A 12,220-nucleotide genomic window follows, 5' to 3' on the forward strand; every position below is an offset into this window, starting at 1 on the left:
AACCAGTCACAGATGGACACTTTGCTCAACTCCCCTCCACAATGTGCAGCTTCAGTTGAGATGTCATGACGACCTCTGAAATTAATGTTTGATTTGATTTGATTGATTTGACAAAATGGGACTTGGATGTCAATCCGAAAAATGTACTCACTGTAAGTCGCTTCGGATAAAAATTACTGCTCAATGCCCTAAAATGTACATTCAGGGCCTGAATGTAATGTAAATGTCAATTTGGTTATTTATTTATTGGTTATTTGTGATGTACAAATGCTAAATATGCAGCTAGGGGCTGATTCAGACCAAATCAGATGAGCGGCGAAATCCACTCAACCACAGTTCAACCCTTCATTTGGATGGGGGGGAGTGAGTTTAAGCTGTTGCAGTGGGGGCCGTGGGGGGTGCCCCAAAAACAGTCGTCAGCCTGCGGCGGAAAGTTGAAACAGAATCGACTTTCGGTAACGCAACCTGAAGTCATGCCGCGCTGGCCAATTCCGCAAGCCGGTGATCAGAGCGGACGACGCCCACAGGAAGAAGAACCCTCTACACACCATGTAACGTTAGCATTGTAGCATTCTGCTGTTTGCCAAGCAGCGTGAAGATGGAAGAGAAACTGATGGCCGCCGTGTTGTCCTTTCCAGAGCTGTACGACCCTAGCCTGGCGTAGTCAGACTCAGGGGCCACTCACACTGGGGCCGCGGCCCCGTGCCCGAGCTCATTTGCATACTAAAGTCTAGAACGTTTGGCTAGTGTGACCACGGCATCCGTATTCCAGCACGGAACAGCCCCTTGGCCACGGCACACTTGGGAGAGGTGTGCCGTGGCCAAAGTACAGATGCTAATGAGATGACACGCGCACACGCGCGGATACGCAACGTGAGCTGGATGACGTAGTCCTTGCGCGACCCTTCTTTCTTTATAGGTCCATGCCCTTCTTCCCCACAACAATCATTTTAAACAATGGCGGCAAGCGGTTCACGATTGGGTTTACGTTGGTGCGATAGTGAAGTCGAGTGTTTACTTGAAATTTGGGCCGACGACAGCATTCACGTTGTTGTTCTCCATTGTTGTTATGGCGGCGAGGACGCTTGGTGATGACGTATTTATCGTAATACGCCGTGATGACGTATGTATGAAGGAGCAATCGTGCCCAGGCCACGGCCTTTGGGAGCAGTGTGACCACGGGACCAGCGGGGGGGAGTGGGGAGGGGGGGAATCGTGCTGAATCTTCCGGCAGCACGGAACAGGCAAACTGACCTAATGTGAGTGGCCCCTAACACTCAAATGCGTATATGTCTGGGACCTCTCAGTTCAATTTAGATTTCCGGAGGCGTTTAAACCCCCAGCCCGTTCTGCCGGCGATTTGAATTCGCCCTGCAGCAGGGGCTATAGAGGAGCAATACTTCTCTTCCTGTTTCCGATCGGCTTTCACTGGAGCCAATCACCAAGCTGGCTTTTCCCCCTGGCACGCTATTGGCTGGTTTAACACAATTTACGACAGGGAAGCATTGGGCTGATTGGTTGAAGGACTATCCAATTGCGTAAAGAGTCATTTGAACTACTCCCGTCGATCACGCCTTTTGTGCTGAAGACAGCAGCTTCCCCTGACCAACGTGCACTCTACGATTGAGCTTTGTCTGGCAATAGCCAGGCTAGGAGGAGTTACCAACGGACACAGACATAAATGCCTGCGGACGCAATTGGATAGACCTACAACCAATCAGAGCAACGAATCATGTCACGTCTGTTGAAATGTCAAATACATCCTTCTTCTGCATGAATGCTTCCAGTGCCGTTAGTTGTTCATCTTTTGGGGAAAACAAACTGTCAAGGTTGTTTAACTCTGATGCTTGTTCACCTGCGGCAGCCATCTTGTTTGCAAAAGTCGCTTCTCTCCCCGTCATGGTATAAACCCCACCCGTTATCAGTTAAAAGGGTTCTGATTGGATCATCAGGATTTCTGGAGTTCGGAAATCATTTTCAAAAGGAGGGTATCCAGACTATTCTGGCTGAGAAACATGAAACAATGTCCCAGAATTCATCTGGGTCCAAGGCTAGTACAACCCTGCCTTGAGGAAGGGATTAGAGTACGCAACAAGATGTCAAACAAATAGGCCAGTGGAGTGACACTCAACCTCTTCGCAGCAGTGAGCGTTCAGCACTACAGCGGCGGATTTGGTCTATATGCTTATGGAGTATGGCTTCAGAAGTGCTAATACTTGGTTCAGATAATTATAAAATTATTGCATTGTTGGATGCTTCTTTTTAAAACAAAAGAATCCTCTCCTGTAACTTATATTTCTTCTATAAACGAAACTATTAAACATTGAATAAAAACGCCATAAGATCCCTACAATAATCCTGTACAGGTGTATCCATAACCAGCAACCAAACTTCAGATTCGAACATCGCGGCGCAGCCTCGTCCCCCCAGCTGTGGTCCAGGGAGGTGGCGACCTTTAGAGTGACTTAGACGCTCTACACACCAGAAGGATTTAATTGAGCTTCCAGGTGACTGCAAGACGACTGGGAGGGACCATCAAGCATCAGTGTGTCCCCCGGTCAGGGTGTGTCGGTGTAACGATGGCCTGTTCTAGCCAATGAGACAGGGAAACAGATACCTGTGGGGACGTCTAGGGGTGAGGCTGTGTGTGGACATGGGGGATCGAACACGCTGCCTGCAGGCGGGGGGTCGTCTGCATCTGCGGCAGCCATTCCTGACTCCCCCCGTTCAGTGTAGCATTATTTAATTGTAATTATAAAAAATGTAAGAGTGAGGATGATTTTAGCGCTAGGTTTTAGGGTTTGTCCTTGAACAAATTTGATTCGAGGATTTGAGTTCTAAGTAAGAAGTCGTTGCTGCTTTGACTTTGCCTGTTCTTCTATTTTTAAATACCCTTGAGTGTAGCTTGTATTCATTTGTAAAAGGGTTTTAATGTCCTGTTCACAAACCGTTTATAAAATCAATGGCGTAGTTGTTCCGCTCCCCCGTACGGGTGTATTTATCTCCTCACAGACGCTATTTCCAGCATGGGAAGAAATGCATGAAATTGACCAAGAACTAGTGGTGCTCTCGTCCACAGCGTATGTGTGTGGGTGTTAGCCTGTGACTTTGCTCTCTGTGTGTATGTGAACGTGAGGCATTCAGCTAGCGCACCGGTGTCTGTGTGTGTGTGTGTGTGTGTGTGTGTGTGTGTGTGTGTGTGTGTGTGTGTGTGTGTGTGTGTGTGTGTGTGTGTGTGTCAGTGTTTTCCTACTCCCCATGAATAACTCAACGGACTCGATTATCTTGGCTGTCTCAAGTAGATGGTTTGTTTTTGTGAGCATGTGTGTGTTGTGTTTTTGTGTGTGTGTGTGTGTGTGGATTTGTGTTTGTGTGGGCTTGTGTTTATGTGTATGTAATAGAGTAGGGGAGAGATATGGCTGTAAGTAAGCATTTGATTGCATGGAGTTGTAGTGTTTGTGTGTTTGTGTGCATGCACCCCTCTCTCTCTCTCTCTCTCTCTCTCTCTCTCTCTCTCTCTCTCTCTCTCTCTCTCTCTCTCTCTCTCTCTCTCTCTCTCTCTCTCTCTCTCTCTCTCTCTCTCTCTCTCTCTCTCTCTCTCTCTCTCTCTCTCTCTCTCTCTCTCTCTCTCTCTCTCTAAGATCTATACCACGCCCTGAGGGTTAGAGAGAGGTTGTGGCGGCCATGCTTCTCCCGAGACAGAGCTCTGATCATCTCTCTCTAAAAGACGGATAAGGAGAACATAAACTCAGTCTTCTCTCAACCTCCATCCCTGACTCTCTTTCCTCTTTCTGTTTCCTTCATTTTTGCGCTTGTAATGTTCTCATTGAGTCACGTCTTGGGACTGTTTTCTCATCTATGGTTTCTAACTCTCTCTATATCTATCTCTCTCTCCCCCACTCCCTCTCTCTCTCTCTTTCTTGCCTATTCTATTGATTTAAGCAGAAAACAAAAAAAGTGGTAGGAAGTCGAACTGTTGTTTTAGTGAGATCACTTAAGAAACATAAATATATGATAAGAATTGAAAACTTGGACACACTCTTGGCTATGATAATGCTTGCTTTGTCTGAGTAAAGACAGAGAAATTATTAAAGAAATTTTACCAATTTCAACAACCTCCGTTTATTTTGTTGTTATGAACGGGAAGAACTATGTCTTTCATGTAGAAGTAGTGTCATCCTGTGCTCTCCATTTTATCACCATCGCCTCTCTTCGCCCCCCCCTCCCCCTCCCCCCTCCTCTTCTCTCCTCTCCCTCCTCATCTCTACCCCTCTCCTCTCATCCCCAGTCCTCCTCTCCCCTCTCATCCTCTCGTTCCGGGTCTCAGACGACCACATCACAACACAATCACACCAGTAGTCAGCACAGTAGCATGAACACACGCATACACACATGCAGACATGCATGCACACACAACTACACCTGCAGGCACACGCACGCAGGCCCATGCACGAGTGCACATGCCACACACACACACACACACACACACACACACACACACACACACACACACACACACACACACACACACACACACACACACACACACACACACACACACACACACAATCTCACATGCGTGTACGCACATGCATGCAGCCCACACACACACACACTCACTCCTGCACGCACATGTATGTACACACATGTTCATGTGCCCTGCGTGCATGTGTGTGCGAGCGTGTGTGCATGTGTGTACTTGCATGTGCGCGTAGGTGCACGCACACCCACGCACATGCACACACGCCCACCACAACAGACTCCTATTTATTCTCTGGTGAGTCAGCAGGTGCTTCCAGTGAATTCAGACACTTCTAGACTGGGGACAGCAGGGATTGAACCCGGTCCCTTTGGGCCGGGAGCCACGAGGCACGTCTCTACCGCGTCGCCGGTTGGCGTGTCAGCGTGTCGTAGCAGCATTTGGACGCCGTCTGTGTTTCGCCCACTCCTTTGATTCATTCATTGTTTATCCTTCTCTGCTCATCTCTCCCCCATCTGCTCAGCCAGACACATTCCAGTAAACACTCTGGGCATCTCCTCCTCTCCTCCTCTCTTCTCCTCCTTTCTTCACCCCATCCTGCTCTCTTACTCCTCCTCTACCTCTCTCTCCTAATTTTCCGTCCTCTCTTCTCATCTCTTTATGCTGATTCTTGCTCCTGCTCTTATTTTTCTGCTCCTCTCCTCCTTACTCCTCTTCTACTCCTTTCTCCTCCTTTCCCATCCCCTCCTCCTCTCAGTCTCCTCTCCTTCTCTCTGCTCCTTTCTCCTCTTCCTTCTCCCTCATCTCTTCTCTACTACTTCTCCCAATCCACCTCCTCCTCTCCTCTCCTCTCCTCACACACACACACACACACACACACACACACACACACACACACACACACACACACACACACACACACACACACACACACACACACACACACACACACACACACACACACACACACCAAAGCTTGGTCTGCCTCTGTTATCCCAGCGTCTCTCCTTCTAATTCCACAATTCTCTCTTGCTCTCCTCCCTCCCACTCTCTCTTTCTCCCCCCCCCCCCCCATCTCCGTTTCGCTCTCTCTCTCTCCGTTCGCTCTGCCTGACATTCCGCAGTCGAAAGAAGCGATGCTCGGCGCGAGAGTGTCAATCAACGGGTGACAACAAGACAGCACAGCACGCGCGCCACACTCTTGAGAGATTCTCAACCCCGTCGTGGCCGTTGGGTTCCGGGCGCACCGTGCACTGCGCGTGGACGCACCCGAGAGAGGGGAAAAGGGAGGCTGGAGTGCGCGCGCTCTTCTTGTACCGCTCGCTACTGCTCCTCCCGCCACGGCTTCTTCGGCGGAGAGGAATCGTTTTGTTATCCGTTGAATGAACGGACGGACGGACAGACTGACGAAGGAAGGATGAATCAATGACACATTCCTCGCGACGCTAGGGGTTTCACGCCGTAGGCGCCACACCGAGCCAGTGAAAAGAAAACGACAAAGGTATGTATTCTGTTTTTTGCGTGAATTTCTCCCTCTCTCACGCTGGGGTTTGTGCGTTGGGACTGAACGTCGACGCCATGTAGTAAAGTTTAATACGCGCAGGAAGCGCGTACGAGGTGGAGATGGATTTTTATTTCTGCGTAAAAGGAGCGATGTGTGCCATGTGCGGTGCAGGGGCAGGAGGAGGGGGTACACGGGGACAGGGTTCACCGGTCAGGCAAGACCTGCTGGATCGGTATGTGTGTGTGTGTGTGTGTGTGTGTGTGTGTGTGTGTGTGTGTGTGTGTGTGTGTGTGTGTGTGTGTGTGTGTGTGTGTGTGTGTGTCTTTGTGTGCACCTCGTACGAGGTGCTGGCTGCAGCTTAAAGGGACTCCACGGAGAGAGGGTCTGGCGTGGCCTCACACACACAAACACACACACACACACACACACACACACACACACACACACACACACACACACACACACACACACACACACACACACACACACACACACACACACACACACACGGGGAAGCCTGAGCACTAATTTTACTGACCACGTTTTTACGAGCGTTGGGCATTGAGGTCGTGGAGCGGCGGCTCTGGACCCATGCAGGCTCGTGGACGCTCGAGATAAGATAAGGGTCAGGTGTGGACCCCGGGTACCCGGGTACGGACACCCCCAGCGTAATAGGATTGGACCCTCGGTCAGCGTGAGAGGAAACGATAGATAAACACTACGAGCCAGCGTGTGCCAACGTCGCGCTGCACACACACACATGCAGGCACGCACACAGGCACGCAGGCACGCGCACACGCAGGCAGACACACACACACACACACACACACACACACACACACACACACACACACACACACACACACACACACACACACACACACACACACACACACACACACACACACACACACCCAGGAGGAGTTCCTTTGAACTCGGTCCAGTTTGATTAATGGAAAAACGGTGAACCCGGATTAACGCTGATAGCGATCAGGGAAACAATGATGGGAGAAAAAAAATATCCAGATGCTAGCGAGGTGGACAGAACGAGGATGGGGGAACGGAACACAATGTAACCGGATTAGGGCCCCCTTAAGGTCAGAGATTTTTGTAAATGGATAATATCGTGTGAAACGGTTGAGGAGGTTACGGTGACTGACCGTGTCTGTGTGTGCGCGCGCGCGTGTGTGTGTGTGTGTGTGTGTGTGTGTGTGTGTGTGTGTGTGTGTGTGTGTGTGTGTGTGTGTGTGTGTGTGTGTGTGTGTGTGTGTGTGTGTGTGTGTGTGTGTGTGTGTGTGTGTGTGTGTGTGCGCGGTGGGCCGATTTTACAGTTTGGTGATGGCAATGGATTCAGCGCTTCGATCAGTTGAAAGCCACGCGACCCTCGTAATAATATTGACACCCGGTAGACCCGAAGAGCTGAAGAAGAAAAGGGAAAGAATGCATTTAATGAAAAACTATATCCCCGAACCTATTCTTTATAATAACTATCTGCTATTTGAGCCCGTGGGCGGTTCTTTTTGGTGCTGCAAAAGGAATAGGATAGCAGGCCAACGCCTCCTACAGAAGGAGAAGAATGAAACCGCAGGGTCACAGTTTATTGAGTCAGCTCCTAACGCACGTGCACAGGCATGCCCATGTACACACGCATGCACTCACACGCACAAACCCGTACGCACGCACACACACGCACACACACCTTAAAGTCCCTAAAGTGTCTTATTTCCTCTTCGTGTTTGAATGTAAAACTCGTTCGGCCAGTTCCATTTCTCTATTACTGTTTAATTCTCTATTAGACTAACGCTTATCCATTTTTCATTTTGCTACACAGTTTACAACATAATGCATTCATGAAAACAATTCAGTCCATTCGATACATTGTATGACTCAAGGGATAATCCATAAAATCAAATCTGTGTCATGGGGGGGGGGGGGGTGTTGCCTCTAACCCGGCGTGCTCTCTAACCCGGCGGTCGCTGTGCCCATGGGTGAGGAGCTGGCTGGGGTCTTGGCCCCGGGCCCCGGGTCGCCCAAACCAGCCCGCTCGGCGACCGCCCGTTTGGCTGCAGAAGAGGACGTAGCTGACATTTGGAGAATAAGCTCATGCATGTATTCATGGCCTCCTGACCCGCACACGAGAAAATCAATATTGACCTCAATCCTGTCACCCCGGTTTACGTTTAATTTAGAGATAGAAGTACATGGTTGGTTTTCTTTCTGTGTGTGTGTGTGTGTGTGTGTGTGTGTGTGTGTGTGTGTGTGTGTGTGTGTGTGTGTACGTGTGTGTGTGTTTTCGAGTCTTGCGCTAACGTTTATGTTTCAGTAGATGTGCTTCTCTCCCTTCCTCCTCTATCCATCCCGCTCTCTCCCTCTCTCAACTGCTCTCTCCTCTACCTCCATCTCTCTCCACCCCTTTCCCTCCCTCTCTGCCTCTCCTCCTCTCTTTCACTCCACCTCCTCCACCGTTCTCTACGTCTCCACCTCTGTATGTACCGATAACTTCCTCTCCCCGGCCCCTTTACGACTTACCTCCATCCCTCTCTACCTCCCTCCTCCTCTCCCCTTCTCCTCCTCTCCATCCCTCTCTACCTCCCTCCTCCTCTCCCCTTCTCCTCCTCTCCATCCCTCTCTACCTCCCTCCTCCTCTCCCCTTCTCCTCCTCTCCATCCCACTCTACCTCCCTCCTCCTCTCCCCTTCTCCTCCTCTCCATCCCTCTCTACCTCCGTCCTCCTCTCCCCTTCTCCTCCTCTCCATCCCTCCCTACCTCCCTCCTCCTCTCTGTGATTCCCTCCTGTTCCCTGTGTGTTGGTCTCCCTGCTGGTCCTTCCTGGACCTCAACCCGCAGCGTTCTCCACCACGTAACACCATGGCCGCTCGCCCCGAGGGACACAGAGAACCACAGACGGCGTTCCTGTTTGCGCGAGGGCGTGCGTGGCGTGCGTGTGCGTGGCGACATGAGCGTGCCTGTGCGGCCCCAAAGCTATTCCTCCTTCTTCTACTTTTAATATCACGTGTAAACACGTGTCACGGAGGCCTTCTCTCAGGCCGCCTGTGTAGTACGTTATTGTGATCACGCTAACGGAAGTTACATTTCACCGCTAAGTGGACAGCGGGAGACAGAGTCTGAGGCAAGGTCGCGACCTCTCTGGGCACCGTCACAGTCAGGGTCCCGGGGTTACCGATGTACCCAGCCCCCGCTGCATGCTAACGACAAGTGCTGCAAACTGTGTGTGTGTGTGTGTGTGTGTGTGTGTGTGTGTGTGTGTGTGTGTGTGTGTGTGTGTGTGTGTGTGTGTGTGTGTGTGTGTGTGTGTGTGTGTGTGTGTGTGTGCGCGCGTGTGTGTTATGGTCCCGTGATGCTAATCTGTGTGTGTGTCTGGATGGCCCTTTAACGGCGCCATGGGCTAACTCTCAGTGAACCGCCGAATTGTGCTAACAAGGAATGAGCATGTAGCTTGTTTTGCGCCCGTCCACTTGCAAAAGTCTTGGCTTGTCAGTGTGTGAACGTGTTCCGCTGTAATGTGTGTACGTGTGGCAGTGTGTGTGTATGTGTTTCAGTGTATTGTTGCACAGTGTGCCTGTGTACGGTCTGTGTGTCTTTGTGTGTGTGTATGTGTGTGAGTGTGCTCATTTATAGAGGGTATTTAATTAACATGAAGAGTGTTGATGTTTTCTCAGAAATTAAGGATTTGACAGTTCCTTTTAAATGAAACCAACAGCCCTCAACAAAACACTGGAGGTGGTTCACTACAGACTGAGGACCCGTTGAAAATAACTCCAGGCTTAAACCATCATTCTGTGGACAACATGACATATTAATAGCAATAGCAGCTACACGTGCCAATACACAAACACACAAACGTACACAAAAATGCACGCAAACATGCACACACACATGTGCACAAACAAACGTACGGGTATGCATACGCATTTGCATAGGGACACGCGTGCATGTGCACATACACACACACACACACACACATACACTCACAAAATGTTGGGCTTCAATATTTTATCGTTATGTGTGGAAGACAAGTCGCAACAAAAAAAAGAGCTATTCTCACCCCAACACAATCGTTTGTTTAGTCAAGACAGGTTTGAACAGAGATCTGGAGGAACTGAAGAGTGCCTTCCAGCTAGCCGAGATGAAATAGTTTAGATGTTATCCGGATGTTTCCATTGATGCCGTCTATGATAAATAGAGTTCTTAAAACCCCCCAAACCAAAAGCGAAACCAAACCAACTCAGCTGGCCTTCATTTCAAGACGCACAGTTTTGCCCGTGCCCAAAACAACCACATTAACTCGGTTTGCTGGTTGAGCACAAGATAACCACTTCAAAATCATCCTATTAGTGACATCACAATTGGGAGTGTCCATCCAGCTGTATGTAAAATGACTCAGCTCTACCAGTTGGTACAGTCCACTGGGTAGGCAGGCAGACTTATCTATCCATTGTACATCTGCACACACACACACACACACACACACACACACACACACACACACACACACACACACACACACACACACACACACACACACACACACAGCCACATATACAGGCACTGTAGGGTAGACGTTTCTAATGGCTTGCAATGGCTAGGCATTCACATCACGACTGGTGGTCCTGTGGCCTCAGTGGTGAAACAATAGAAAGCTTGGACAGTGATGTATCACCCGTCATCTTCTCCCCGCCCTGTGCTGTCCGCCTCTTTCTTAAATTAAGTTTTAGGATTATGGATTTTTTATGGTTTTCTGCGCTCTGTAGGCTGAACTCAATTATTTTGGTTGAATTACATATGATGCTCAAAAATGCGAAGAAAAATGGTTGTCCGTGTCGTTGTGTGACACACTGGGAGGAAGACATTTAGGAGACTATTTTAGGATTATTTTGTATGTTTGTTGTCGTTTGTCAGTTTGATTGTTTTTGTATAAATAAGATGAAGTGTTCTTTTGTCCGCCTGGTTGTGCTTTGTTAGTTCCCCGCCTCCTCTCACATCAAAAACATTAAGAACATTCTGGATTTACACCTGTCACATAATTGCACGCATTTCCCTAAGCCCCACAACAGATAAACAAACCGTTGGCAACAGATAATCTGAATTTGCTGTTCGACCAAAACAACAATCACTCACACAAAATGAAGTCCCGCTAGCTTCCTACTAAAGCTCCCCGACGACCAAGAGGCTCAATTCATTGTGGTCCCCTAAACGACGTGGCCCCCTAAACATTATTCACAACACTCGGTTTCAAACCCGGCCCCCTGAAACAACGTCTTGTGATTCATTTAGCACTTTTACTGCCATGCAATGGCAACTCCAGGCCGGGCAAGTCCGGGTGGTACTGCCGGTAGAGTTGTCGGTTGGTGTGGTGCCAGCTTGGCCGTGGCATTAGCCTATGCCTTGTTTGTTCTCTCTCTGAGGGGCCATTTGGCACAGGGCTAGCTTTGGCCTGGGCTAATTTGAGCTGGCGTTTGGGCAGTATGCCACTGTCGAGAGCTGTGGAGCCTTTACCTGTCGACATATTGGACTGAATTCTAATTGGCGTTGGTATTCATGTCACTCGGAGGGTGTGTATTGTGTGTGTCTCTTGAGTGACAGGTCTTTCCGTGGCGCTATTGGTAATTCACTGTCTGGTCACGCCCCTCTTCCTCTTTGTTTTGAATTGCTGGAAAATTGTTCAAAAAGATGAATGCTGAAGTAAGCTCCAAACAGCTTTATTGTGAGAATGAGACCCACCCTGTGTTTTACCTTTGAGTGACTATACTCTGAAGTGGTTCAATCATAGATTGGTTTGATTCTTATCTCATTATCTTATTGCTATGGATGTATTGTCAAACACCCAGGCAGTCATCATCAAGTGTCCAGGGTATCAAAGATAGAGTGGTGAGACAGACAGAAATAAAGGTCCACACGGACAGAGACCGACAGACATAAAGACAGGTTGACCAGAAGAAAGACAAGGACAGAAACAGTTAGTAAGACAGAAACTTAAAGGATGTTAGACAGACAGACAGACAGAAACAGGTCACCAGGAAGGCCCCCGAACAAGTCGAGCCAGAGGCAGAAGAACAGACAGACAGACAGACAGACAGACAGACAGACGGGCCCGGCGGGGGCTTGGCGGTTGTCCACCAGATCATTTCTCCGCATTTGTATGCAGACACGGAGCTGCTGTCACGGAGATACAAGGCGCTCCGGCCTGAAGGATAGCTGGTAACCTCACCTCAACCA

At 49.3% G+C, this 12,220-nt stretch overlaps 1 protein-coding gene across 1 annotated transcript in view; it reads left to right on the forward strand.

The window, feature by feature from the left end:
• Window positions 1-5,572: 5,572 nt before the first annotated feature.
• Window positions 5,573-12,220, forward strand: part of slc8a4b (solute carrier family 8 member 4b) — a gene marked incomplete in the record, with an annotated part of 62,219 nt that continues 55,571 nt past the window's right edge. The window contains 1 exon segment of the mRNA XM_030339191.1: window positions 5,573-5,981.

Source organism: Gadus morhua, chromosome 17 (genome assembly GCF_902167405.1).
Source record: "Gadus morhua chromosome 17, gadMor3.0, whole genome shotgun sequence".
Classification (NCBI taxonomy): Eukaryota; Metazoa; Chordata; class Actinopteri; order Gadiformes; family Gadidae; genus Gadus; species Gadus morhua.